The sequence below is a fragment of the Pelodiscus sinensis genome, chromosome 4 (genome assembly GCF_052426305.1).
Source record: "Pelodiscus sinensis isolate ZL-2025 chromosome 4, ASM5242630v1, whole genome shotgun sequence".
Classification (NCBI taxonomy): Eukaryota; Metazoa; Chordata; order Testudines; family Trionychidae; genus Pelodiscus; species Pelodiscus sinensis.
In genome coordinates, this window is record NC_143055.1 from 57,762,785 (window position 1) to 57,789,525 (window position 26,741).

A 26,741-nucleotide genomic window follows, 5' to 3' on the forward strand; every position below is an offset into this window, starting at 1 on the left:
GTGTCTCATTTAAAGGGCTGGCTCAGTAGCATTACTGTCATGCAAGGGATACATATTTGTTCACCAAAGCTGCACAGACAACAAGATAAGAAACACTGGACGTAGTGCTCCATTCCTCTCCTCCCTTTTCCTGCCAGAAGAAATGGTGAAGTAGTGTTTGTGAAAATTTTCTCTTTCCTTCCTCATCAGAAAAATGTTTGCTCAATTACTTGACTCAAAATTGCCCAGTAAACTGCCGATACCAAAATAGATTTTTCAACATTTTTGGAGAAATTCTGTATGCTTAGCAGTTTCTTTAAAACATTTAAGAGGACTAGACATCTTTTCACTTGATGTTTTCTTGAGTTCTCCCACTATGGCAATCGTTGTGAAGTCATTAGCCAGGGAACTTTGCCTATATGACTGCTGAGGATATCTTGGCAAAACTGAATGAATCATAAGAATTTTGTTTATGCGTTTAAAAATTCCTGTTCTTATAGATTTTTTTCACTCCCACACATTTCATGTTTAAACAAAACTCACCCAAAACTTCTAAGCCTGACATATTTCTCATCTAATAAATTCATTACTGATTTTGGAAACTTGTCTAGGCTTGCTCAAGATTTGACCCAATTTCCTTGAAAAATATTTCAGGACTATTAATCCATATTTCTACATTCTTGCTAGGAAACCGTCTATCCATCTAATAGAGTTAGAGTTAATGAGGTAATGATTCTTCTATTTCATTGGTACAATGCATTGTGTTGTCTTTCAATATATTTCAGGATCATAGTGCAAATAGAGTTCTGGAATTTGCCAGCATTCCTAGTTCATCAGAATTAAGATAATTTCAATTTTCTCTTTATTACTGTAATATTTTATTTTTATAGCCTGTTTCCAGCCTCTTATGGTCAATTCAGTCTTGAATGCAATTCCCTTGAATTTTATCACCCTCTATATAGGGACTAGTACTCCAATCAAAAAAGGAAACTGCAAATCCTTAGATAAACGGAAGACTAGTCATAGAGCACATTGGGAGCAGTAAAAACACCACAAGTATCTCTCTCCTATATCTCATGTTCTTCATAGATCATCAGTTTTATAAAACTAGGGTTGCACAGTAAAGTTAAACAGTTTCAATAAAGATAATATGTGTTTGCTAGTTTACTTTTAATGTCTTGCAGCATTTATTTTTGTTTGCTTGTTTGTTTTTACAACAACATAAGCGTTCTACAAACAAAAAACAGATTGGGGCACTAACAAATAGGCTGTGGGAAAATAGGCACTCTTTTGTTTTCCTTCAGCTGAGAAAACCCTTACGCTGAAGGACTTTCCAAAGTATTGCAGTGAAGAGAAATCTCACCAATTTCCGTTGAAATCCCCCATTCTACCTCCGCACTGTGGGGAGTATGTGTTCTTTCTGCTGTAAGACTTTCCATTAGTCCACGGAGAAGTACAAAATTGAAATATTAGAAATTAGGGCCATGATCAGCAACCATGTTAGATCATATCACTCTTGATCCTTGCATAGCACTCCCACTGTTATCAGTGTACGCTTCATGCATAGCTTGAGGGTAATATTACTATGATTAAGTGCCAACAACACTCTATAATGCCAGAAATTGTGACCCTGCATATACTCTGTTTTCATGTGTGTTAAAACAGCCTTCCTTTTTCACACTTGAAGAACACTAGCTATTCAGCTGAAAAATATATTTTCCCTGAAAGATAATTATTAGAAGAGAAACTTACCTGTCAAGCTCCTAGCTATATGATTTTCAGAATGGCTCTAATACACATAAAGATTAAGCTAACCATTTCTTTCTCATGCCTTGTTATATTCAAGTGGAACTGAAACATGTTAAAATTGCTAGCAGGGTGGCACAGCATGCTAAGGACTGACTGATGTAGAATTTGCTACATCCAACAGAATGTTATTCAGCTGACTTATTCCCATCACATCATCAAGCAAGCACAGCTGGTGTCAGTAGAGTAAATTTACATATCTAGGTATATAGCACCATGCAACTGGTCTGTTTCTTAGCATTTTGGCCTTAGGCAGAGAAAAATAAAAATAAAAGGATTTCAAGTCAGCTTCCATCACCAGCATTGAATAATATTTTATTGTACCAGTGATATGAGACAGCAATCTGCCGCAGCTTGATTTGGGATTTCTAGCTTCAATGCCCCCTTCCCTGCCAACACAAACACAAAACTTTTAGGATTCAATAACATGCTATGTGAGAATCCTGCTAGTCAAAAATGACTTTAACATTTAGCACTCCTTGAAAAATTAGTTGTATGATGTCTACATTTCAAACCACATAACGGGCATTATTGGATGCAGGGGGAATTTCATACTGGGGGTACGACTACACAACAGGGCTAAAGTCGAATAAAGCAATGCAGCTTCAGCTACGTCAATTCCGTAGCTTAAGTTGAAATAGCTTATTTCGGATTTTGGTGCTGTCTACACAGTAGGAAGTCGAAGGAAGAACGCTTTTCCTTCGACTTCCCTTACTACTCAAGAAATTAGGGTTACCATGAGTTGGAGTAACAAGTCCTCCAGCTCATCATTATTTTGAAATAAAGGCTTGTAGTGTAGATGCACACTATGTTATTTCAGAATAATGTCAGTTATTCCGAAATAACAATGCTGTGTAGACATACCCTAAAAGAGGAAACTGGTTTCTTTAATGAATAGGGGAATTTCCATCTGATGTTCACTGAAAAGGGTTTTACTATGGACATCAGGTTTTGAAACTGCATATAAGTACAATTAAGTCTTTCAGAAAAATCTTAGCAATATCCTGTAAGTTCTAGAAGAGAGATCTTTGTTCTGAGTGCATATTAAGAAGTTTTGTTTCAGTTCTTTTCACAGCTCCTTGGAATTAGAGAAACTTTCATCTGCATTATTTGTCAAGTAGTTAGAGATCATGCATAATAGAGACATTTTTAATATTTGAATTTCAGTAGTGTGTAAAAGCCCCAAAGAAGATCAGGGCACCATTATGCAGGGCACCGAAACTTAGGTCCTTATCCCAAAGAGTGTATAGTATATAAAGAAAAGCAAAAGGGTGAGGTGGAATCAAGGCCCAGAGAAGTGGCATGACCTGCCCAAGTCACCCAACAGGTCAGTCAGCTAAACTGAAAATAAAGCCCAGGTCCATACACTGTCCACTGAAGCCTAAATTGGAGTACAAGTCTTGTGTTCTGGAGTAAACGTGATGAGTCCCTTTGTGAATTTAGTGTACACTGCATTATGGATTATCTGTCAAATGTTTAAAAGAACCGCTGACGGAAAAATAATGAGAGTCAGCCATATGGTGTGTATTCTCTCTTCTTATGCAGCCTGAGAAGAGAGATTTTTGAAAATGTTTCTATAAGGTTAAATTTCCTAAAGAATGTGAGCACATATTGTTATGTCTGTTAAGGTATTGAATCTTATTTAGGCTAGAGACATGCTAACTAGTTCAGCTAAATGACAGACCTTCCAAAGCATGTGGGGAATGGCCCACCCTGCAGGTAGCTCTGGCATTTTTATTCCCAAACCAGCTGTGAAAAGTGTTGGATCCTAAGTTATATTTACCCTGACAGCTCTCCTTGAATATTCAAGGGTTCAGATTGTTATTTTGTAATTTCTGCTTTTGGTTCTTTGTCTCTTGATCAGGAATATACAACTAATCTCTCCTAACTCTCCATCTAGTTCTATTGCCATATAGATATTAGAAAACATTATAAAATATGTTTATAATATGCTCTTTGAGTTTCGAAGATAAATTTTCTCATTGTAGAGAAACCAGACATATCAAAATCACATAGCTTTTTTTTGCCTGGCACTCTATGTTAATAATGTGGCAGTCAGCATTCTGTTCACAACAGTTCCAGTCCAGCAGAATGGAGCTGACCAAGCAGACTGGTGCCTAATTTGTGAATGGGGCAGGGCAGAAAGGTTAATTAAACCTTTAGTGAGAGCCCTTGGATAGACACAGGCAGTGGACAAGAGAGAGAGAGACTGATTGATTGAGATTGATCACTCTCCCCAGCTTGTTACAGGAGCTGTACATGTTATGAACATGGTGGGAATATATTTGTAAATAAACTGCACAAGGTGTTGGATCAGCACCAGGTCTCTGAATATTTTGTAGAGACAGGAGCCAAGAGGCCTTGTTACATACCTAAATAAATAATCCCAACTCACCGTCTCTGGGTTTTAGCTTTCTTGGTAAGAGGGTGGGAACAGTTCGCGGAGACCAAAGAATCTCAGCCTACAAGTTTAAGCCATTACATAGACACTTCTTCAGAGCTTCTCTTTCCAAGGCATATTTTTCTTCAAGTCTTTCATGTGAATTGGTAAAAAAAAAAAAAAAGGTCCTGCAAAAGCCCTGGATGGGAGCTAGTACCTTATACTAGCCTCTAAGGGTGTGTCTAGACTACAGGGTTTTGTCAACAAAAGTGGAATTTTGTTGACAAAACTGCCTGCGTCTACACTACCGCCAAGTTTTGTCTACAAAAGGCACTATTGCGCTGTGTTTTTTCAAAAGAGAGCCTCTAGACTCTCTGTTGAAAAAGCGGCTTGCTTTGTCGACAGAACTGGCTGTAGTCTAGACACTCTTTGTCGACAGAGGCTTTGTCGACAAAAGCCTGTAGTCTATATGTACCCTCAGGGCATGTCTACACTGGGGAGTTATTTTGAAATAACTCCCCTTATTTTGAAATAATAGGCCGAGTATCCACACTACCAAGCCTGTTATTTCAAACTAAGGGGCCGGTTATTTTGATATAATGACTCCTGCTTGTGAAGAGACATACGTTTATTTCAAAATAGTTATTTCAGGGGTTATTATTTCAAAATAACTTATTTCACAATAACCTGGTAGTATAGACAAAGTCTAACTGGTCCTCTCCAGTCAGTGGATCATCTTACTTAGTATTCCTGCTTTGGAGAACTCTACTCTGTCATTTTTGCTGTCTTGAATTGTGAACAATTTTGACTGGCTCCTGTGCTTTTCTTCTAAGAAATAAAGCCCTAAGAAATCTACTGAACTTTCTGCAGGGAAAAACAGACAATCACAAATATGAAGAAGAATGGGAAAAGCCAAGGGACTAGACAATGGCAGGAAAAGACTGTTTGAGTTTTTTATGCTGATTCAGCAGAAAGTTCCAGTATGTAGCCATTGGATAGCTACACAATCATGTATGCACAGCTGCAATTATTGTGCATAAGACTAAACTATTTCTTGCCATACAGAAGTACTAAGTGTTTCAGATGTCGTCCAATAAGATATACATTTAATGCAAAACATGCAGGTCCTTTTTGAGATGCATCCTAGTTATTAATTTAGCACCATGAGAGAACTACCTACGATTTAAGGGCATTTCCACACCTATTTTGAGTTACTTGTGCTTCTTCCTCGACTGTATTGCCCATATATTTACAGCTATAATTTGTTCCATTTATATTAACAAGAAGAAGATTGCTTAACATTTAGCTTAATCAAACTAATGTACTGAAATTGGTGGTGAATGCCACTTAGCTCTTCAAGGCATAACTAATAGTGCTTTGCATAAAATACCAACAGGAGGCTAAATTTAGAGAAATGGTCTCCACATCTTTTTTCCCCATCTCTATTTAAAACACTGTTAGCCAGTTAATAGTTCAGAGCTATTAATGGCTGGTTTTCATTATAGCAATTCACACATCTGTTCTACTGTACAGTAGGAAAAATAGTCTCATTTAACTTCCTAACCCTTTTTACCTTTTGTTTTTATGACAACAGTAATTTCCATGAGTAGGATGAAGTCTTTATTAAAAAGCCAAATAAAAATTCCCTGAACATAAATGGATCATTCTGTCATTATAAGCAAATAGCTTAAATGCTGACATTACAAAATGAGATATTATCTAGGATGTCTGTATTCAGGATTTAGACTTTGATGTGCACATTTTCTAGCTACAGCGCAGTTGGAGAATATAACTAGAAGACATAATTAGGGAGCCTGCTCAGATTAAAGAAAGAAAAATTAAGTTAAATATAGACCAGGACTGAATTACCAGCTAAAATACTCTTCTTTGCAGCAGTGCATTGTGACACATCCTGATCATCCATCCCATAGTGTTCAATTAGCGGTCGCCTGAGACAAAAATAGGGGTACTTTGATAGTCCAGCCAACATTAGTCCTTAGACTATGGGACTTCTAGTGCAAAATCTATAACCGTCTGACTCAAGAGTCAAAGTGGCCAGTTTGTATCATGGATTACTATCTGCCACTGCAAGCTGCTGTTTCTGGATTTTGATGCTTGGCAGCCTGGAAGCAAAGCAGGCAAGAAATGGGAACAGTACTCACAGCGCACTGAAGAACTGGCAAATACGAGGTTTATTTCCAACTACATTATGGAGCTTGATCACAACAGTTGTAGGGTTTGAAAGCAGGGAGACTAATGCCATAGATGCTGCCCTCCACTTAGCTCCACCTAGATCCTTTCCTCTCATGGAGGTGGGTGGGATGATATGGCCTTACAATGGGCCATGGCAAATTAATCCTATGCAAATCTCTATATATGAAAACGTTTTTCCTGCCACGCAACAGAATGACATCATCAGTGGCCACAGAGAGAGGGGCTGACGAGTGTAGCGAGCATGGGCGTAGCCCCCTAGTTGTTATATAATATTAAATCCTTCATGATGCAAAAAATAATAATCAGATAATTCAATGGAAATATGAAATGAGCAATATTTGAAAGGTACGTAAGAAAAACAATTAGGAAAATGTCACATTTATGAAAGGGAAGGAGGTGAGTGTCCATTAGGCTAACCAGTAGGAGTGGGATTTACTTCTCCACCTACTTTATAGGGGGTAAGCCGCAAAAATCTACTTCTTTTCACAATTTTCATTTTAATTTGAAGTTATCAGCTTCGTTTGAAGCTGGCATTTCTCCAAATTCACATTGCCAGTAAGGGGTGCTACAAAAAGAAGCAGAATTCTCTTTTTTCTGAAACCCAACATAGACAACTGATTTCTAGGTGCTCAGTGGACATGCTTTCAGGCGTGGTGTTCAAATAGTGTGATGCCTCCTGATCCTGGCTTGGTCCTATGTTGCCTAGTCTTCTCTACTTCAGTTTCCTAACCCTGTCTGTGGCTGCTGGCTTTGCATCCTGAATATGCCTCTGACCCTGGTTATTGGTTTCTAGACAGTGGCTTCTACTACTGGCTTCAGTTCCTAATTGTAGTTCTGATCTTTTGGTTCTGCTTAGTGGCTCTTACTCCACCCACTAGGCCTGACCATCCCATCCTGGTTCTTGACAAGAGATGGGACAAAAATATTACCCTCTTCTAATAAATAATATAGAAGCAAGCCTGTCAAGTTAATACCGGGTATCAAATTTCATTTGATGGTTCCATAAAGTAACAAAATTCTGATTTTCCCAGCAGCAAAACTCTTTTTTTCTTTCTTTGTTGCGGTTATGGTTTGTTTTATTTTTCCATATATTCCCTAAAAGGGTTACATTTATACTATGATATTGTAGTTGTTCAAATTCTGGATTAGTAATAACTTGATGGCAAACCTGTACCATCTTGATGGCTTATTTTGAAATAACTATCCTAGCATCTATACAGCCATTCCATTATTTTGAAATTAAATCGAAATGGTAGAGGGGCTTATTTTGAAATTGGTAAACCTCATTCCATCAGGAATAATGCCAATTTTGAAATTGCTATTTCAAAATAAGTGCTGTGTAGATACTTATTTCAAAATAGGGGGCCCCCAGCCTTCCCAGGGTGCCCTGATGGCCACTCTGGCCTCAACCAAGAACATTCCTCTCCCTCCTCCCCACCTCCACCGGAGCCCTTAAAGGGGTAGACTCTGGCCACAGTGCCTGTGCCAGCTCCAAGTCTGTCAGACCAGAGCCAGCAGTCACTGCCCCAAAACATGAGCCAGCAACCCACTGGCAGCCAGCCCTCCACCACTCCCCAGGAGCAGTCTGCCAGCTCCCAGGAGTCTGCCAGGGCCTGGACAAGGCAGGAGCCTTCCTGGTCCAGGGTGGAGATCATGGACCTTATTCAGGTTTGGGGGGGATGCCCTCAATGTCCATGATCTCTGCACTAGATGGAGGAACGCAGCCGTCTATGGCAGGATAGCTGCCAGCCTGGCCACCAAAGGCCACATGCGAACCCAGGAGCAGGTTTGCATGAAAATCAGCTTGGTCTGGCGAGACCCCCAACAGTGAGCCCTGAGCTTCCCCTCCCCATTCTTCCCCTTGCTTTCCCCTTCCAGCTCCCTCCTCCCAGGTTTCCCCCTCCCCTCTCTGACCCTCTCTTCTCCCCTCTCCCACCTCCTTTCCCCAGTCTCACCAGAATTTCATCCCCCCCCCCTCCAGTTTTGTTAAATAAAGAGAGTTTGTATTCATGAAAATACATGTATTTTATTTGACATCAGGAAGGGGGTTAGGGAGGGGTAAGTGGAAGGACGTGAGGGAGGAATAAGGCACAAGCCCCCTGTGAGGCAGACCAGGGAGGCTCTTAGTGCTCGTCAGAGTGGAAGCTCTCCCGCAGGGCCTCCTGGATACTGACAGCCCCCTAATGGACCTCCCAGATGGCAGCCTGAAGAAAGTGCAGCCAGGCTCGCAGCAATATGTCCACGAGAAGCACAAGAGTGCCCGGGGCAGCTCTGGCTCCATGTTGCAGAGTGCTGTGGTGTCCCAAGTGAGGGCAACCAGAGCATGCAGAGACAAAATGTTTTGCTGTCCCTCATCGCGGTAGGCAAGCAAGCAGGGAAAGCTGAGAACTGGCTGTCGGGGGAAGGGGGGTCCTTTTAAGCACAGGCCTCACATAGCCTCAGGCAGCAGCCACAGAAAGTAACTCCTGACCTGATACCCTGCCAGACCTGGTTCCGGCTGGCCTTATACGCGATTCAGCGTCCACTCAGTGTAGACGTGCTATTTCAAAATAACAAAAAGCCGTTTTGAAATGCATTTTGTTTGTAGACGCGTTATTTCAAAATAATTATTTTGAAATTAGATATTTCAAAATAACACTGTAGTGTAGACATACCTTAACAAAACATGTAGATGGCACAGCCCACTTCTTCAGATGACTGGTTTTGTTCTATGCTCTGGTCATCTGAAGAAATGGGCTATGACCATGAAAGCTTATGATACAATCTACATGTTTTGTTAGTCTTTAAAGTGCTACCAAACTATTTATTGTTTTTTAATTTTATCTTATTCCAAAGATGATCTGCTGCTGACCTCTACTTCAAGGCGTCTCTAGTGGACAAATGTGCAGCATCATGGAAGCAGGGAAGAAAAATTCTGAGGAATATTAAAGGGTTTAAAGCTGTGTCATGTCTGGTAATGTGGTGGGGGATAAACTCTACAGAGTTTTGGGAGGCCAGAAAGTACATTTAAAGTGCAACTTCCTTTTTTTCTTTCCTTTTTTTCTCCTAGGCCTTTCAAATGGTTGGTTATCATTGAAGAATAAGGTATTTTTGCATTCAGTTCTATGCTTCATGGGATACTACAAGGAAATATATATACTATTCATCAGTGAGTGGAAGCAGTTCCTTTTATGTTCTGTGTGTTTGTCTGGCTGGCTTGTCTTCCTCTGCAGAGAATTAAAACACACTATTTTTGTTCTCTTTTTTTCTATAAGTCACCCTTAATCAGAGGAGTATACACAGTTTTCCAAAAACTCAAGAGAATGCATTTCATTTCTTAATTCATAGTCTCCTAAAAGAGATGAAGATTTCATTGATGAAAGGGTAATAGAACCATTTATCCACTGAGAAGAGAAAACATTCGTTGAATTTAAATATTTTGAATACAGAAGACAGTTTGGTTTTTTTGCTTGGTTGGCTTTTGTTTAGAGCTAAGTGAGTGATACAAAACAACAATCAGTAACACCTGTTTGACTAAAAACTACAAAGTTGCTTAGTGATATTTACAACCCCCTTTTAATCCCTGTTAGAGAAATTTTTATCCATGATAATATTCTCAAAGCTAATGCTAATGATTTGGGAAATATATTGCAAATTCTTGTGCAAACATGTAATTTCACAAATTGTTCATAGTGGAAGTGAAAATACTGCCATCTATTAGGGCTCTTAGGGCATGTCTACACTCCAGAGTTTTGTTGGAAAAATGGCCATTTTTCCAACAAAACTTCAGGAATGTCCACACTGCAACTGCATTCTTCCATAAGGACAGAAAGGTTTTTTCTGGCATTGGTAATCCTCATTCTACGAGGAAGAAGCCTTTTTGTGAAAGAGTTCTTTCGCAAAAAGGTGTGTGTGGATGGGGAAGAGGGAGTTCTTTCAGAAGAAGAGGAAAGAGGTAAAAGCACAGGTGCCCTAGTGGCCACTGTATCCATAGCAATCACAGCTTACATGCGAGAGAGCGTCCATTCAGTCTGAATACTCTCTTTCAAAAAAGCAGATCGCTTTTTCAATGCACTTTTGCAGTGTGGTCACTCCCTTCCAAAAAAAGCTTCTTACGAAAGAAGCCTGAAGTCTAGATGTAGCTTCAGTGAGAACTGTGTGAACATCTTCCCAGCTTCCACATCCCTGTTGGGGACGGTAAGCTGGTCAGCTATGGGAGGGGCACCTCCCCTTCGGGATCAGTGGGTGGCCACTCCAACCCACTACATCCGGATCAGTCTCTGGAGGGAATTAACATATCAAATACCCAGTCCGGGGTCCCCTTCTCTTACCTCAGGGCAGGGTGACAAAGTAAATAATAACAAAGGCTGCCTGGGTTTGAGCAGGCCAGTAAATGATAGGCTGAGGACCAGCCTTCGTTCAGGGTGGGCTGCCAAGTCTATGGTGAGAAAGGCCCAGTCCTAGTTTAGGGTGGGGCCACCAGTAAACCGTTTGTAGCCTGGCCTTCTGTCAGGGCAGGGCAGCAGGTAGCAGTTTATAAGACCAGCCCTTGGTCAGGGCAGGACGACAGGCAAACTGTTAATAAGCCCCAACAGTTAATCAAGGCCCCGCCTTGGTCAGGGCAGGGCTGCAGGAAAACAGATTGTAAAGGCCCAGCCCTAGCTCAGGGAGGGGCAGCAAGAAAGCAGTCTATACAATGTATACAATTGGACCTCCTTGCTCAGGAGGTTTGCAGGCAGCTTCCTGGAAAGGCGGAGAAGGGGAGGCTACCACCCAAGTGGTGGTGGCAGGGGGGCACAGAGCCACCCACTCCACTGTGCCCTGGCCCAGGGCCCTAGAGACAGCAGTTTACTGCTGCTGGGTCAGCAGGGGCTCCCACCCAAAACACACTGATCCGGGCATGTCTACATCCATGCTGTCCCCTGGGCCACTTCCCTCCTCCCCCTTAGCGTGTACCTGGCAGTCGCATAGGTCTGCCGTGGAGTCACAGGGATCCAGGTCCATTGGTCACTCCTCAGCAGCTTGCAGGGTGTTTGGGAAGTTTGTTGTTCCTCCGGGGCTCTGTGCAGCAGGGGCCCCAGTGGTCCACGCCAGCTCACCATCTCCCCAGGCATTTTTTCTGTTCCACGGTGTGCAGGGTAGCCCTCTGGCTTCTGCTGACCCACCCTGAACCCATCCCTTCTCCTGCCCCTATTGAAATATCCACTTCCCCATCACCATCCCCCCATCCACTCCCCACTACTGCCCCTAGAGTTATGCCTGCTTCCCCTGTCCCACCCCAGCATACCCACATCCCGTTGTTATTGCCACCCCCACGGGGGCTGTCTCATTCCCGCTGGCTGTGAATGGCCCTCAAGGGGTGGTATTCGTGTCCCCGGTCCCTAATCCATTAGGGGCTGCCATGTTCCCTCCACCGCTCCCTCCCTCACTGGGGTTGGGGACGGATAGAGCGGCACCGTTATTCTGGGGATTGGATCCCAGTTTTCCCGTCTCCGTGGCCCACGAGGTTTATCACGGGACCCAGACAGAGGAAAAGTCTGGCACCCCCTCAACGCTGGGGGCCGAGCTCCACCAATTCCTTACGGACACACGTGGGGTAAAGGGAAGGTGGAGCTGGCCCTTCAGTGCTGAGGGGACTTTCATTCCATCCTGGGGGCCAAGAGGGCCCTTTTGTAGGAGGAGAGAGGCACCAAGAGGCAGGACATGGCAGCCTACCAGCGGGCCCTCAAATTCCATGACACTCTCCTCACCTTCAGGTCGGGGAGTGGCCTGTTGTGGGGCCTGCAGGCAGCCAACGATCACCCTGCCCATGAGGATCCACCCCAGCTCTCATCATGAAGTACACCACCATCGCAACGTTAAATGCCCGGAGCTGTAGGGCAGGTCTCCGTAGTGGCCGGGTGCTCTCCTTCCTTCAGGAAGGGGGGTACTCAGTGATTTTCCTGCAGGAGACCCACACAACTCCAGATGTCGAGGTAGCTGGCAGCTGGAGGGAGGTGAGGTGTGCTTTATCCACCTCAGCACTCACGTGGCTGGAGTGGTCACCCTGTTCTCCTCTGCCCTACGGCCCGAGATGCTGGGGACTGCCGAGGTTGTCTCGAGTCACCTGCTGCACATCCGGGCCCAATGTTTATGCCCTGAACACGGGCCCGGACCAGGTCACCTTTTATCGGCAGGCGGCCACCTTTCTCGGCACTCAGGATCCTCGCGAATGCTTGGTTCTGGATGGGGATTTCAATTCCACCCTCGAGGACCAGGACCGTGCAGGACTTGAGAACAGCCAGGCCACAGCAGGCATCCTCAGGGAGATCATGAACCATCACTCCCTGGTGGATGTCTGGCAAAACCATCACCCAGATGAGACCATCACCTTCACCTATGTCCAGGTCAGGGATGATCAATCGAGCCACTCCCGGCTGGACCGTATTTATTTATCATGTGTCCATCTGACGCGAGCCCACTCCTCCAGCGTCTGGCCGGCCCCATTTGGTGGCCGTGAAAGCCTCTCTGTTTGGAGAGGCTGGGGCCGGCCTATTGGCACCTTAATAATAGCTTGCCCCTGCTTCACGATCCAGCCTTGAGTGTGCAGGTGGCGGAGTCTTCCTCTGTGTGCCAGAGGCTGATCCTGGCAGAAACTACCAAGGTTGGAGACCTCCTGGACTACGACAGAGGGGACTGGGTGGATCCCCGAGTGCTTGCTCAGCACATGGAGCTCTCCACCCCTCTAACACTCCTGCGCCTACTCCAGGAGGTGAAGGCGGCTTTGCCATGGCCCGCTTTCGATTTCCTGCAAAGAGCCCTGCAAGAAGGTACACCTCACCCCTCCCTTCATGCAAAACCTCCGTCCCTTATTATTGGGCCCCTGTTCCGCCTCCCCCCCCCCCCCCGCCCGGCCTCCCCATCCTTGGACCTCCAGCCAGCTACAAAATCTGCAGCCGGTCTGCTTTCGAACTGCGCCTAGAGAACATCTATACACACTCGTGCTCCATACAATTCACTTCCTCACCCTCGGGTCCCGCCCCATACCAAGTGGTGGGACTATCTAAGACCTGTAGAGGGAGGGGAGCCCCAATGGGCCAGCATGTATTCCACCCTAGTTCCACGGCCCATCGGGGACATTAGTTGGTGGTTCCTTCACTAAGCCAAGCATGGTAATGTATCTGGTGTGGCTCACCCCCACCCTTTTGTGGTGTGAGGGAAAACCTGGCACACGTGTATCTGGAATGTGCCAGGTTGCAGCCCCTATTCCGGCTCCTCTAGAACCTCTTACTGAGATTCTGGCTTCACTTCTCCCCACAACTTTTTATTTATGTGCACCCTCTCCGTGACCTCATAAAGTCACGAGTCCTCCTCGTCAACCTCCTCCTGGCCCTGGCTAAAGCTGCCATATATAATACCAGGAGGAGGATGCTGGACAAGGGGGTTCTCTTCGACTGTGGGGCCTACTTCTGTTCATCCCTTGTGTCACGTATCTGGGCAGAGTTCCTCTGGGCAGCATCCACTGGCTCCATCGACATCTTTGAGGAGCAGTGGGCGCTGTCCGGGGTTCTCTGCTCGGTGTCCCCATCCGGTTCCCTCATTTTGAACCTGTGACCCGCATCCCCTGCCCCTTTAGCCATTATTTACCTCTATGACCAGTTGAGCCTGGGTCTAGTCGTCTCTTCCATAAGGCTGGGAAAGGGGCTTTGAGAAATGGATGGGCAGGCCCTCCCATGGTCTCAAATAGGAACCCACTACAGGGACTGAACCAAAAAAATGAAAAAAATAAAAATATAAAAATCAGTCAGGTTAAAAAAAAAGTAAACTTATAAACTCATCTTTCCAAAATGAAAAGTCAGAAAGTTTTGAGTAGAAAATGTTAAATGTTAAAATGAAGTACTTTGGCACTTCCATTTTTTTTCCATTTTCAGAAAAAAATTGCTGACATCACTCGGAATTCGTGAACTATTTTGTTGGACATAGTATCTCAGCCAGCAGTTGTGTTCTCTCCAAGAAATCACGTATATTGAAAAACCTCTGTAGCATGGATTGGACTTCTCAGCCAATCATATATGTGGAAAAACCTTCAAAGCATGGATTGGACTCCTCGGCCATCTTTGACTTTTTCCTCCCTGACATATCCTCACATTGATGGATAGCCAACAACGACAGCAGTTGCACCCAGACCATCTGAGAGCAAAGCAAGTGTAATATGTGACCACTGTCATACTATTGTGTGTTGCACTCACATGCACAAGTATAAATGACAGAGCAAGGAACAAGGCAATAGGTAATCAGACTCCAAGTCTCTTCCCAGATAATTCATGTATACAAAATACATAAGGAGCTAAATTCATTACATCCATTGTATCCTGAAAATCATTTGCCTAGTTTTAATTTTGATGCAGATTAAAACAAAGAAGGAAGTAGCAGGGAAGCATTCTCAAGACTTACTGATACAAAACTTACTTTGACCTTTACAAAGTTCCCCATGCATAACATCTTGTCTGCCCTGAAGGCTTAGCCACTAGCAAAGTTGCAGCCATGCAGCCTATTCTGGTTTGAAATCTGATGTATAATACATTTTGAATGCGTTTTCTTGAAAATCTCACCAACATGTATTTACAAAGCAAATTATAAACCAGGTCTCTTCAGAGAAGAGAGGGCTGGACAGTTGCTAGTAAACAGAGCAAGGTAACATGGAGAGTCAGTAGACTGTTAATTACAAATAGTTCAGAAAAGCTTTGCAGAGCCAAATGTCTGAAATGTTTGCTTGATTCAAACCAGTTCTCTGAATCACTTTAGAGATGCTTCCTGGATGTTTTCTCTCTCTCTCTCTCTCTCTCTCTCTCTCTCTCTCTCTCTCTCTCTCTCTCTCTCTCTCTCTCTGTGTGTGTGTGTGTGTGTGTGTGTGTGTGTGTTTACCATTCACTTTTATCATTTTAGTTGTTTGGTTTTTGAGGGGTTTTCTTAGACGACTATTTATTCTGTGTTCTCTTCATTAAATCTATTCAGAGTGAAGCAAGTGATGGAAAAATACAAGACTAGAGATAATTCTGTTCTAAGTACACGAGTTCTGGTTTAAAAGGTTCTACATCAGATATCCATTGAATGCAGAACCTGTGCTTATTTAAAGTTCCTTTTTTCAAAATCTAAAGAAATAGAGTAGTTTCTGTAAGTCAGGTACAGCTCATATTCTGTTTCTTCTTCTCACATTTTGTAACAGCTTACACTCAGAGCATGTCTAGACTACATCCCTCTTTCTAAAGAGGGATGTAAATTAGACAGATTGAAATCGCAAATGAAGCCGGGATTTAAATTTCCCGTGCTTTACTTGCATAATGATAGATGCGCTTTATTTATGTAAAACCACCGTTGAGATGCAGTTTTTTTGAAAAAAGCCTACTTTTTCGAAAGAACCCTAATGCCTGGAAAAATGACGTTCCAGGTTCTTTCAAAAAAGGGTTTTTTTTTTTAAGAACAGTGTCTAGACTGCAATTTTACTTTTGAAAAGCCTTTTTTCGAAAATGTGGGGCTGCCATTATGCAAATGAAGTGTGGGAAATTCAAATCCCAGTTTTATTTGCAATTTCAATCTAATTTACATCCTTCTTTTGAAAGGGTTGTAGTCTAGACATGCCCTCACTGCTGAGAAATATGCCAGCTGCAATGCCTTAATTACTATGCATGCGCTTGGCAGTAGGAAGGAAGGCCTAGTGAATAGGGCTCTGGAATGGGACTCAAGAGAGATGGGCTTATTTCTCTCCTTAGCTGCAGCCTCTCTCTGTGACTAAAGTTACTTAACTTGTCTCAGATCCCCATCTGTGAAATACAGATACAGCCTCTTCCCAACTTATGAACCAGTTACAGACCAAGCAATTGGTCGTAACTATGTTTGTAAGTCGGACCCCATACGGTTACATTTGACTGCGCTGTTCGTAAGCGCGGATCACGTTCATAACTTGGGGTCCGCCATTTATGACAGCTTCAGTCGTAACTGCGAACGATCGTAAGTCGACGTTCGCAACTCGGGGACTGGCTGTAGTCCTTCCCCCCTCATAGGGTGCTGTGAGGATAAAATATCTTGAATATTATGAGATACTAGACTGAAACTATACAGTGCTAGAGTGATGCTAGCTGCTTTTGTGACACTGTCCGATTATTCTGGATTTTTTTTACTATAGTGGTATTTATTATTGTGGGGTTATGGTGAACAAGTGCCATGAATTCAACATGATTTATACAATCATTTACCATAATCATATCCAAACAGTATCAAAATGAAGACCTCATTTTAAGGAAAAAGAACAAAAAAGTTGCCAATCATAAACAGATTAATTTTTATTCAAATAACTAGCATCACACATTACAGCTAATAACCATATTTAACAGCTAAATAACAGGGAAATACATTTCAAACACTCCTTAATGTAGGAAAAGGGAAGAGGGCAGAGGAAGGAGAAGGAAGTCCGTCTTTTAACAATGAGGCTGTGTCTACACTGGCATGAATTTCCTGAAATGCTTAAAACGGAATACTATTCCGTTTTCAGTTTTTCTGGAAAAGGAGCGTCTACATTGGCAGGCTGCTTTTCCGGAAAAGCCCTTTTTCCAGAAAAGCATCTGTGGCTAATGTAGACGCGCTTTTCCGGAAAAGAGCCCCGACCGTCATTTTCGCGATCAGGGCTTTTTTCCGGAAAAGACTACTGGGCTGTCTACACTGGCCCGTTTCCGGAACAGTGTTCCGGAATAAGGACTTATGCCCGAGCGGGAGCAGAATAGTTTTTCCAGAATAGCGGCTGATTTTGTACAGTAGAGCATTTTGTACAGTAGAGTTGCTTTTCCGGAAATTCAAGGGCCAGTGTAGACAGCTCGCAGCGTATTCCAGAAAAGCGGCTGATTTTCCGGAATAAGTGGCCCGGTGTAGACACAGCCCGACAGTATATTTATTCTGTCTTTGGCATAAGTGGAAATATGTGGACACTTGCAAAAATATTAATCAAGATATTTCCTCCAAATATGCTTAAAACAGGAAAAAAAACCAGAAAAAATAATATATGTTGTTTGGTTATACTGTCGCAAACACACATCCTAATGGATTTCTTGGGGGAATTAATAGGTTTAGTATTCCTTGGTTTCACCTTGGGCCATTAATTCTCCCTATTGGTTATTAATCCCTAGAAAATGCACTGAGTTGTGATAATTATTGCTTAATTGATGGATCAGCTGACAATCAATTAACTCTTGATTATACGTTTGATAGGCACATACAAGGTCCCCTTATATCTATTCTTCTCTGCAATTTGCTTATTAGTCAGAGTTTGACTAGCTGATCAGTATGAAACAACTTCTCTGATGAACACTTTAAAAATGGAAGCTAAGTTATTCAATCCAAGTGTTGGACTTCTGACCTATTTCTAGTTTGCAATTTGATACATTATAATTGTTAAGACAAGCTTTATTCAGTTTGTTTCAACACTGGCGTATGTGACTAAACAGAAATTCCAAATAGTATGAAGAAAGCTTTGCATTGTTGTAGCTGAAAAAGTTCAAGAACTCAGAAGACATATTTACAATAAAAAGAATGTAGAATCTCAGATTTAATAATGAAAATGTATAACGTCTGAGTTTTGTTTAGATACATCAAAATAGTTAGTTATGCATATATCAAACTGAGTAATAGTACAAATTAAATAGTCAAATGAGGGGAAGGGTATTTATTGCATGGGACCTTAGCAAAAATAAGTAGAATAAGATAGTAAGTGAAACTAAATACAAAAATAGCATAAAGGAAAAACACTGATACTAACAGAAAAACTTATGAGGGAAGGAGTTTATAGGGCACAGTCTTCACAACCCGTTAAGGAAACATTGAGAGGAGAATGAAACAAGCAGTCTAGAAATATTGTAGGGTTGTATAAATCACTCTAAAAATCTAGTGCTATTGTGTTTTACCTTGTATTCTACAATAGGGATGTAATTTTCTGTTAAATTCTAGATGATGATTCAAAACCTCTAAAAGGGTTATGGAAGATAGAATTTAAATAAAGATAATAATAAAGTTGTTCTCCCACAAAACATACTTATTGTTGAAATAGTGTCTCCTGGTATTGAAGGACAGTGGGGGAAAAACGGAAGAAGCTTTAGGGCTTATTGTTGTTGTTGTTGAAATTGGTGGCAAATTCACTAGCTACCTTTCTATAACATTATAACTAGTATAATTTCACTGTATATTGTAAAGAACCACTGCAAGAAAAAGTAGTTGCATCTCTTTATCACCCTCCCTACATACCTCTCTTCTCACAATGAAAAAAAAGTCCAGAATAATCCTTGCTCTTCTCCCACAGACTGTGTAATAGTAAAAAATGTTAAAAATTAATGGTGCTTGAAGGAAGGAAATAATTGAGGGAAGTGATGGAAGCCCTAATGATAGGTGTGTTTAAAACTAGTCCGGGCAAAGCACTAAACGTGTATTGTAAGGAATGGTTGGGGACTGAATGATTTAAATAGTATATTCCATCTCTAACTTTACAAGTCTTTAACTCAACAGTATGGTCTGTAATTCCCTGTAATACTGGTATGCATTGGTGGAAGGTACAGCTGCCATAACTGCTGATATAGTGGTTAAAAGCGAGAGCAAAGGAAAGCAAGAAGGAAGCAATGGGCTAATACCTTGATTTCCCACAATATGGTTTAGTCTATATTTTTTCTGTCCCTACTACCTTCTCTAATCTGTATCCCTGTCTCTCCTGTGACCCTGTCTGACCTGGGAAGAGTTGCTGAGATATTCTACTGTTTTATTCCCACACATAGGGTATGTCTAGATTACATGCCTCTGGCGACGGAGGCATGTAAATTAGGCTACCCGGCATAGGCAAAGAAGCTGGGATTTAAATAATCCCCGCTTCATTCAAATAAACATGGCCGCCGCGCTGTGCCAACTATCAGCTGATTTGGCACAGCGCAGCAGTCTAGACGTGGAACAGTTAGCTGGGGAAGCCTTTGCCGACTGATCCCTTATGCCACGAGGCTTACAAGATCAGTTGGCAAAGGCTTCTCTAGCTGACTGATCAATGTCTAGACTGCCACGCTGTGCCGGATCAGCTGATCGTCGGCACAGTGCGGCGGCCATGTTTATTTGAATGAAGCGGGGATTATTTAAATCCCAGCTTCTTTGCATATGCCGGGTAGCCTAATCTACATGCCTTTGTCACCAGAGGCATGTAGTCTAGACATACCCATATAGTTTCAGGCCACAGAGGAACATATGGACTTATTTCCTGCAATAAATCTGTGGCATTAGTTGGGATTCTAGGTTAAAGGTATTAACTCAGAAATGAGTGATGTATTGTTCTTGTGCATTACTCAGTCAAGCGTAGGTATATATTCTAGTGATTGGTTCTCCATTTTACATTAATGTATACACATTAAACCTCTTCTTTTGGCTTCTCTCTAGCCTTTTCACTAGCAGAGGAGCAAGGCAAGTTATGCTATTATCAGACTGTTTTGGCAGCCACATTACATTGTTTCTGCTCTTTCTTTCCCACGCCTAAGTTTCCATGGCTGCCAGGTTTTGAGGTGCTTGTTCAGACTACATCTACACTGCAGATTTATTTCAGAATGAGCTACTCCGGAAGAGATTTTCCAGAATAGCTTATTTCGAAATAGCGCATCTTCACACAAAATGCGTATTGAAATAGCACTTAGCATTTAAGGCCACCCAGAACCAGTTCAGGCAGGGCATCAGGTCATTAGTTACTTTGTGTGACTGCTGCTTGAGGCTATCTGAGGCTCATGCTTAAAGGGACCTCCCTGGACAGCCATTTCTCAGGTTTCCTGCTTGTTTGCCTACCTCTCTGAGGGACAGCAAAGCATTTTCTCTGCATGCTCTGGTTGCCCTGCTTGTGGACATCACAGAACTCTCTGCTACAGAACTGGAGCTGCCTCTGGGCAGTCTTCAGCTCTTGAAGCTTTTGCTGTAAGTCATGCAGCACTTCTGTATTCAGCCTCCCAGGAACCCAACCCCCATCCCTTCTGAGAGACTCTCTTTGGATCTCTGTGGGCGCAGCTCCTGCCTGCCCTGGCCTGGACATTGTGTCTCACTGCATCTGGCATCTGGACACCAGTGCAGATTGGTGGAAGCTAATTTTTTTGGAGCACTGGGGAGACCAGTAATGGCTCAAGAACTTCAGAATGAGAAAGGACACCTTCATGGAGCTCTGTGAGTGGCTCACACCTGCTCTGAAGCAACAGGACACACTCATAAGACCCGCCATTGCCCTCTGGAAGTTCTCCATGCTGGATAGCTACTGATCCATGGGGAACCAGTTCAGTATGGAGAGATCGACCATCAGGGCCCTGGTCATGCAGGTATGACATTCTTGGGCTATTGTCCTACGAAGGGGGTGGAAGGAAGGAATGGGCTTCCTTAGGGAAAGGGATGGTGGGGGTGGAGGTGAGGGTTGGGAATGCAAGCCCACTCCCTGGGAGGTTTTTTTTCAGTCCCGCCCTCACAAAACCCTGCTAGGAGTTGGGGTGATTGGGGGGGTTGATACTGGTGGGGAGAGGGGGACCAGGAGGGTGAACTGGGAGAACTCTAAGGGGCCCTGGCACCCCTGTGATTCTGTTTGTTCCCTTCTGCAGGTGGTCAGGGCCATCAACACCATCCTGCTATGCAGTCATCTGCCTTGGAGACGTGGATGCCTTCATTGCTGGGTTTGCTGACAAGTGCTTCCCGCACTGTGGGGGGGCTATTGACGGGACCTACATTTCCGTCTGTACCCAGACCACTGGGCACCTCTTTACATCAACCAAAGCGATACTTTTCAGTGATCCTGCAGGCTGTGGCAGACCACCAGGGACAGTTCACTGACATCTATGTTGCGTGATTGGGGAAGGTGCATGACACACATGTTTTTAGGAACTCTAGCATGTTCCAGAAGCTACACGCCAGAACTCTCTTTCCCAACTGCACCATCAAAGTCAGGGACGTGGACATGCCCATCTGCCTGGTGGGGGATGTGGCCTATTCCCTCCAGCCTAGGTTCATGAAGCCATACTGGCCACCTCAACCCCTCCAGAGAACAGTACAATGACAGGCTCAGCAAGGCCCACATGGTCATAGAGGGCACCTTTGGCCATTCGAAGGCACACTTCAGATGACTCCTCACCCTTCTGGACCTTGGGAAGCACAACATTCCACACATGGTGGCCGTGTGTGGTGTACTGCACAACACGCATGAGAGGAAGGGGGAGCCATTCCTGCCAGGGTGGAGGGCCGAGGCTAACCACATAGGAAGGACCTATGACCAGACGTGCACGGCTGCCATCTGGCAGGCCTGTCAGGGGGCCATGCACATTATGGAGGCCCTGAGGGAGAGCTGATCCAGGATCTCTGCACCAGACCAGGAAGGCGCACATCCTTTGTAGGGAACTGGTGGTGACCATATTAATTGAGGGTAGTCTAGATCATTCACATTGAGAACAATAGATTATGCTGGCTATTTTTCATAAAAGAGAACTTTTGCATGGTGGTTCCAGCTTTCCCCAGGGTAAAAAGCAGCTTAAAGAATGCTAATTAATATTTCAAAACACAAGATATCACAAGCATTGGCAACTATATTTAGCATAAGTACTTCCCTGACAGCTTCCAGATAGGGTTACAACAGAAGCTGCATGAATGACAAGTGTACACTTCATAGGGTGTGTCTAGACTACAGGCTTTTTCTGAAAAAAGTGGCTTTAAAAAAAAAAAACTTCCCCTGCATCTAGACTGCTGCCACATTCTTTTGAAAGTAAATAGAAAGAATGTGGCAGGTTTTTTGATCACGGAAAACCTCGTTTTATGAGGAATAACGCCTTTTTTCAACAGTGCTCTTTTGAAAAAAGGTGCTATGTAATGCAAACTGTGCTTATTCAAAAGAGAGCATCCAGACTACCTGGGTGCTCTCTTTCGAAAAAGTGGCTTGTTTTCTTTGAAAGTACTGGTTGTAGTCTAGATGCTCTTTTTTGAAAGGGGCATTTTCAAAAGAATCTTTCGAAAAAGGCTTAGGGTATGTCTACACTACCCCGCTAGTTCGAACTAGCGGGGTAATGTATGCATACCGAACTTGCTAATGAAGCCCGGGATTTGAATTTCCCGGGCTTCATTAGCATAAAGCCGGCGCCGCCATTTTTAAAAGCCGGCTAGTGCGAACCCCATGCCGCGCGGCTACACGCGGCATGGGCTAGATAGTTCGAACTACGTAGCCATTCTGAACTATCTGTACGCCTCGTGGAATGGGAAATTCAAATCCCGGGCTTCATTAGCAAGTTCGGTATGCATACATTACCCCACTAGTTCGAACTAGCGGGGTAGTGTAGACATACCCTTACAGTCTAGATGTAGCCATAGATAAAACATGTAGATACTGTAAATTCTTAGTCTTTCTTATCAACTTATTGTTCAGCATATCTATTTGCAAAAACAATACTTCTTTTTCAGTGAAAGTTAATACTGAAAATTGTTTTCAGTGACAAAAACCTAGAATTTAAAAGAGCTGTGTATCTAAGTGTCTTTGCCTCTTTCTCTGAAATATTACTTAATATGTCCATAGCTATTTGATGAGCATTGGTGCCTGCATGTACTAAAGTCCCCCAAGCATACTTAAAATGGTAAAAAGAAATAGACCTTACAGAAGAAGAGAGAAACCTATAATTTAGGTAAAAAACAAGGAGTAATATCCACTAAATGAATCAAAAAAATTGCAGATCCTGTGAATTTATCAATCTGCTTGTGGAAAAAAATATATCTGGTACACCTCTTTTTGTAATATTTCCAAAGAGAAGACTGCATTACAATGTCCTTTGTGAACTGGGGAAGGATTGGTGCCATCCATACTAGTGGTGTCCAGTAGCTAAGCAAAAGTTTTGAGATTTTGCCTCAATTTTTTTTTTTTAAATCTTCATAAGTAGTGATCTTAACAGGCAAGGGGTTGAGGACCTTATGTTGCTAATGGCATAATGGATAGGTTTGTTTTGTTTGTTTTGGGGGAGTGTTTTGGTTTGATTTTTGGGGGGGGTGTTGTATAGAAAATAGTATTCATAGACTATATAATGAATAGTCATTATTTTCTGGAGAACAAAGTTACTTCAATTTCTCTTGTGGCCAAAACTGCTTCATTTAAAGTAACTTTAAATGATGACATGTGCGACCTATACCTATTCTCAGGGCTCGCCGAACCGCATGCGCAGATCACCCGAACCCGGCTCTTCCGGGTTGCAAACTACTCGCCATGGGCAAGAAGATTGCATTATTTGTCAAGCCCTGCCTATTCTAACAACAAAATGGCTGTGTGGATGCATTTTTCTAGATTAAATGGTTATTTCCTGTGTTTCTTTCCTTCAGTAAGGCACTTCTGGGTTTCTCCAAATTATGTCTACACTAGTCACTTCTCTTAGGGTACATCTACACTGCATGACTATTTTGAAATAAGCTATTCTGGAACAGTTATTCCAAAATAGCTTATTTTGAAATAGCACATCTACACTGCAGTGAAGCCTCAAAATTAGTCTGAGGCAGGTTTCCCTAATGTAGACCTGCTACCTAGATTTAGAGCCCCAGAAGGCACTGGGGAGGAATAACTTAGTATGGCCCTGGTGAGAGGCTATTTTGAAATAGCATCAGTGGAGCATCTACACACGCCTTATTTTGAAATAGTTATTTCAGAATAGGTTATTCCTCACAGAATGAAGTTTACAGATTTTGGAATAAGCCATTAGTAATTTTGAAATTATTTTGAAATTTCAAAATAATGGAATAGCTATGTAGATGCTCACATTGTTATTTTGAAATAACGCTAGTTATCTTGAAATAACGGTGAATTGTAGATGCACCCTTACAAATTAATTGATTGCCAAATAAGTTGAGATACTTAAAGACAGGACATATGGGAAGTGGTCACATTTACCACGCTACAACATTTGTTCTTTGTTCATGAATGGCTCTTAGGGTTAAGAACAAATGTGTAGTTCAGAACAAATATGTAACAAGTGTCCTCACTGTTCTTTTCAAAATGTTAAGTATCTCAAGTTAACATTTGATACGTTAATTTGAGGTGAAAAAGTTTAATGTTGACATCCCATTTTTGTGGGATACTCCACACTAATGTCTGGATGACTTTTTCTATCTTGAATTCTTCAAAACAGGCAGCACAGAGTACACGTTTGTCTAGAAGTACTGCTGAGACTATTTCTAAAAAGTTCAATGTGTAGACTTTTCTTACATAATGAAGCTGACTATGTTCTTTAATGTCTGTGCTAAAGTAGACTCTCCATGGCAGTTGGTTGTTATATTGCCTAATCCTCCTGACAAGTATCTGGTTAATATCCAAACCTTATTGTGCAACAGCACAGTGTGACCAGACAAAATGATTACTTGTTACTTTTGCAGGTCATTTGGATTCTGGGTGTTCTGCTTTTAATGCTTCTCAATTTAACAGAATATTCTTTAATGGCTCTTCTTTCTTTTTTTTTTTAACTATCATAGCATTCTCATTATACTAAAAGTTAAGTTCTCTTCACTTCTTTCCTTTCAACGTTAGTCTGTCAGCTGCTGATAGTCATTCAGTGCTAAGAAATTCAGGCTCAAGAATTCTTTTATTTCTTGTTGCTTTCTCATATAGAAATATGATTTGTCAGCAAAGACAAGTTCCATAATGCTCGCAGGAGGAAGGAATGTTGTCTAATTCATTCGGTCTGGTTAATAAAGCCACAGTCATGTCAAGACTTCATTTCCATGTTGTGAATCCAAGGCCATACCTGTACTACAAATTAGGGGCATGATTTCATACTCATGTATACATAGTGATGCTAATTCTGCTTGAACTATAGGTTATATAAGTATAAAAAGTAGTGTGTCTACAGCAACTAAGGCAATGGCGGCAGCAGCAGCATGGCTTATGCATGACAAGTATGTAGCTGCCAGTTTCAGGCAAGCTTGTATTCATCTCTCCTAAACCATAAACCCACTGCTGTTACAGGCAGTCCCCGAGTTACGCGGATCCGACTTACGTCGGATCCACAGTTACGAACAGGGCCCGTCTCCCTAGCCTCCAGCAGACCAGGGAGAGGAAGCAAAGCGGCTGAGCACGCAGGCAGCGGACAGCTCAGACGCGTCTGGGCTGTCCGCTGCCCGCGTGCTCCTTGGCTTTGCTCTGCTTTGCTCCCCGTCTCCCTGGTCTGCAGACCAGGGGGACGGGGAGCAAAGCGGCGGAACACGCAGGCAGCGGGCAGCGGACAGCCCAGACGTGTCTGGGCTGTCCGCTCCCCGCATGCTCCTTGGCTTTGCTCTGCTTTGCTCCCCGTCTCCCTGGTCTGCTCCCCGTCTCCCTGGTCTGGGCTGTCCGCTGCCCGCGTGTTCCATGGCTTTGCTCCCCATCCTCCTGGTCTGCAGACCAGGGAAACGGGGAGCAAAGCAGAGCAAAGCCGCAGAGCCCGAGGCCAGCAGGACAGCCACGGCGCATCTGGGCTGTCCCGCTGCCCCCGTGCTCCGCGGCTTTGCTCCGGACGCCTGTGGTACAGCAGCTGGGGCGCTGCTGGTTGGTCCCGTAGCGCCGCTCTGGGTGCTACTGGACCAACCCAGCAGCACCCCAGATGCTCTGCCCCAGGCGTCCTGATTCAGCCACTGCTGGTCAGTTTCTACAGCGGCTGAATCAGGACGCCTGGGGCAGAGCAGCTTGGGTGCTGCTGGGTTGGTCCAGTAGCGCTGAGGAGCGGCCGCACTACTGGACCAACCCAGCAGCACCCCAGCTGCTCTGCCCCAGGCGTCCCCAAGTCAGCTGCTGCTGAAACTGACCAGTGGCTGACTACAGGAAGCCGCTGCCCCGGGCTTCCTGGAATCAGCCGCTGATCAGTTTCAGCAGCAGCTGACTTGGTGTTGCCTGGGGTTCTTAAGTTGAATCTGTATGTAAGTCAGAACTGGTGTCCAGATTCAGCCGCTGTTGAAACTGATCAGTTTCAGCAGCGGCTGAATCTGGACGCCAGTTCCGACTTACATACAGATTCAACTTAAGAACAAACCTACAGTCCCTATCTTGTACGTAACCCGGGGACTGCCTGTATTTATATTCATGCTAGCATGGGTATGTTAATGCAGTCTGGGAATCACACTCTCATAGTCCGCTAAAGAGACCTAGTAGTCCTTCCACCTGAAGAACATGGCTATGAAATGCTCTCTCTCTCTCATTCTCACACACACACACACACACACACACACACACACACACACACACACACACACACCTCTGTCCTTCCATTGTAAACAACACATTTTTGGTTATTATATAAAACTTCAAAGAAAAAAAAACTTTTGAGGGGCCATAATGCCAGAAAGTCTTGGGGGGGAGATGTCTACATTTATGAGAAGATCG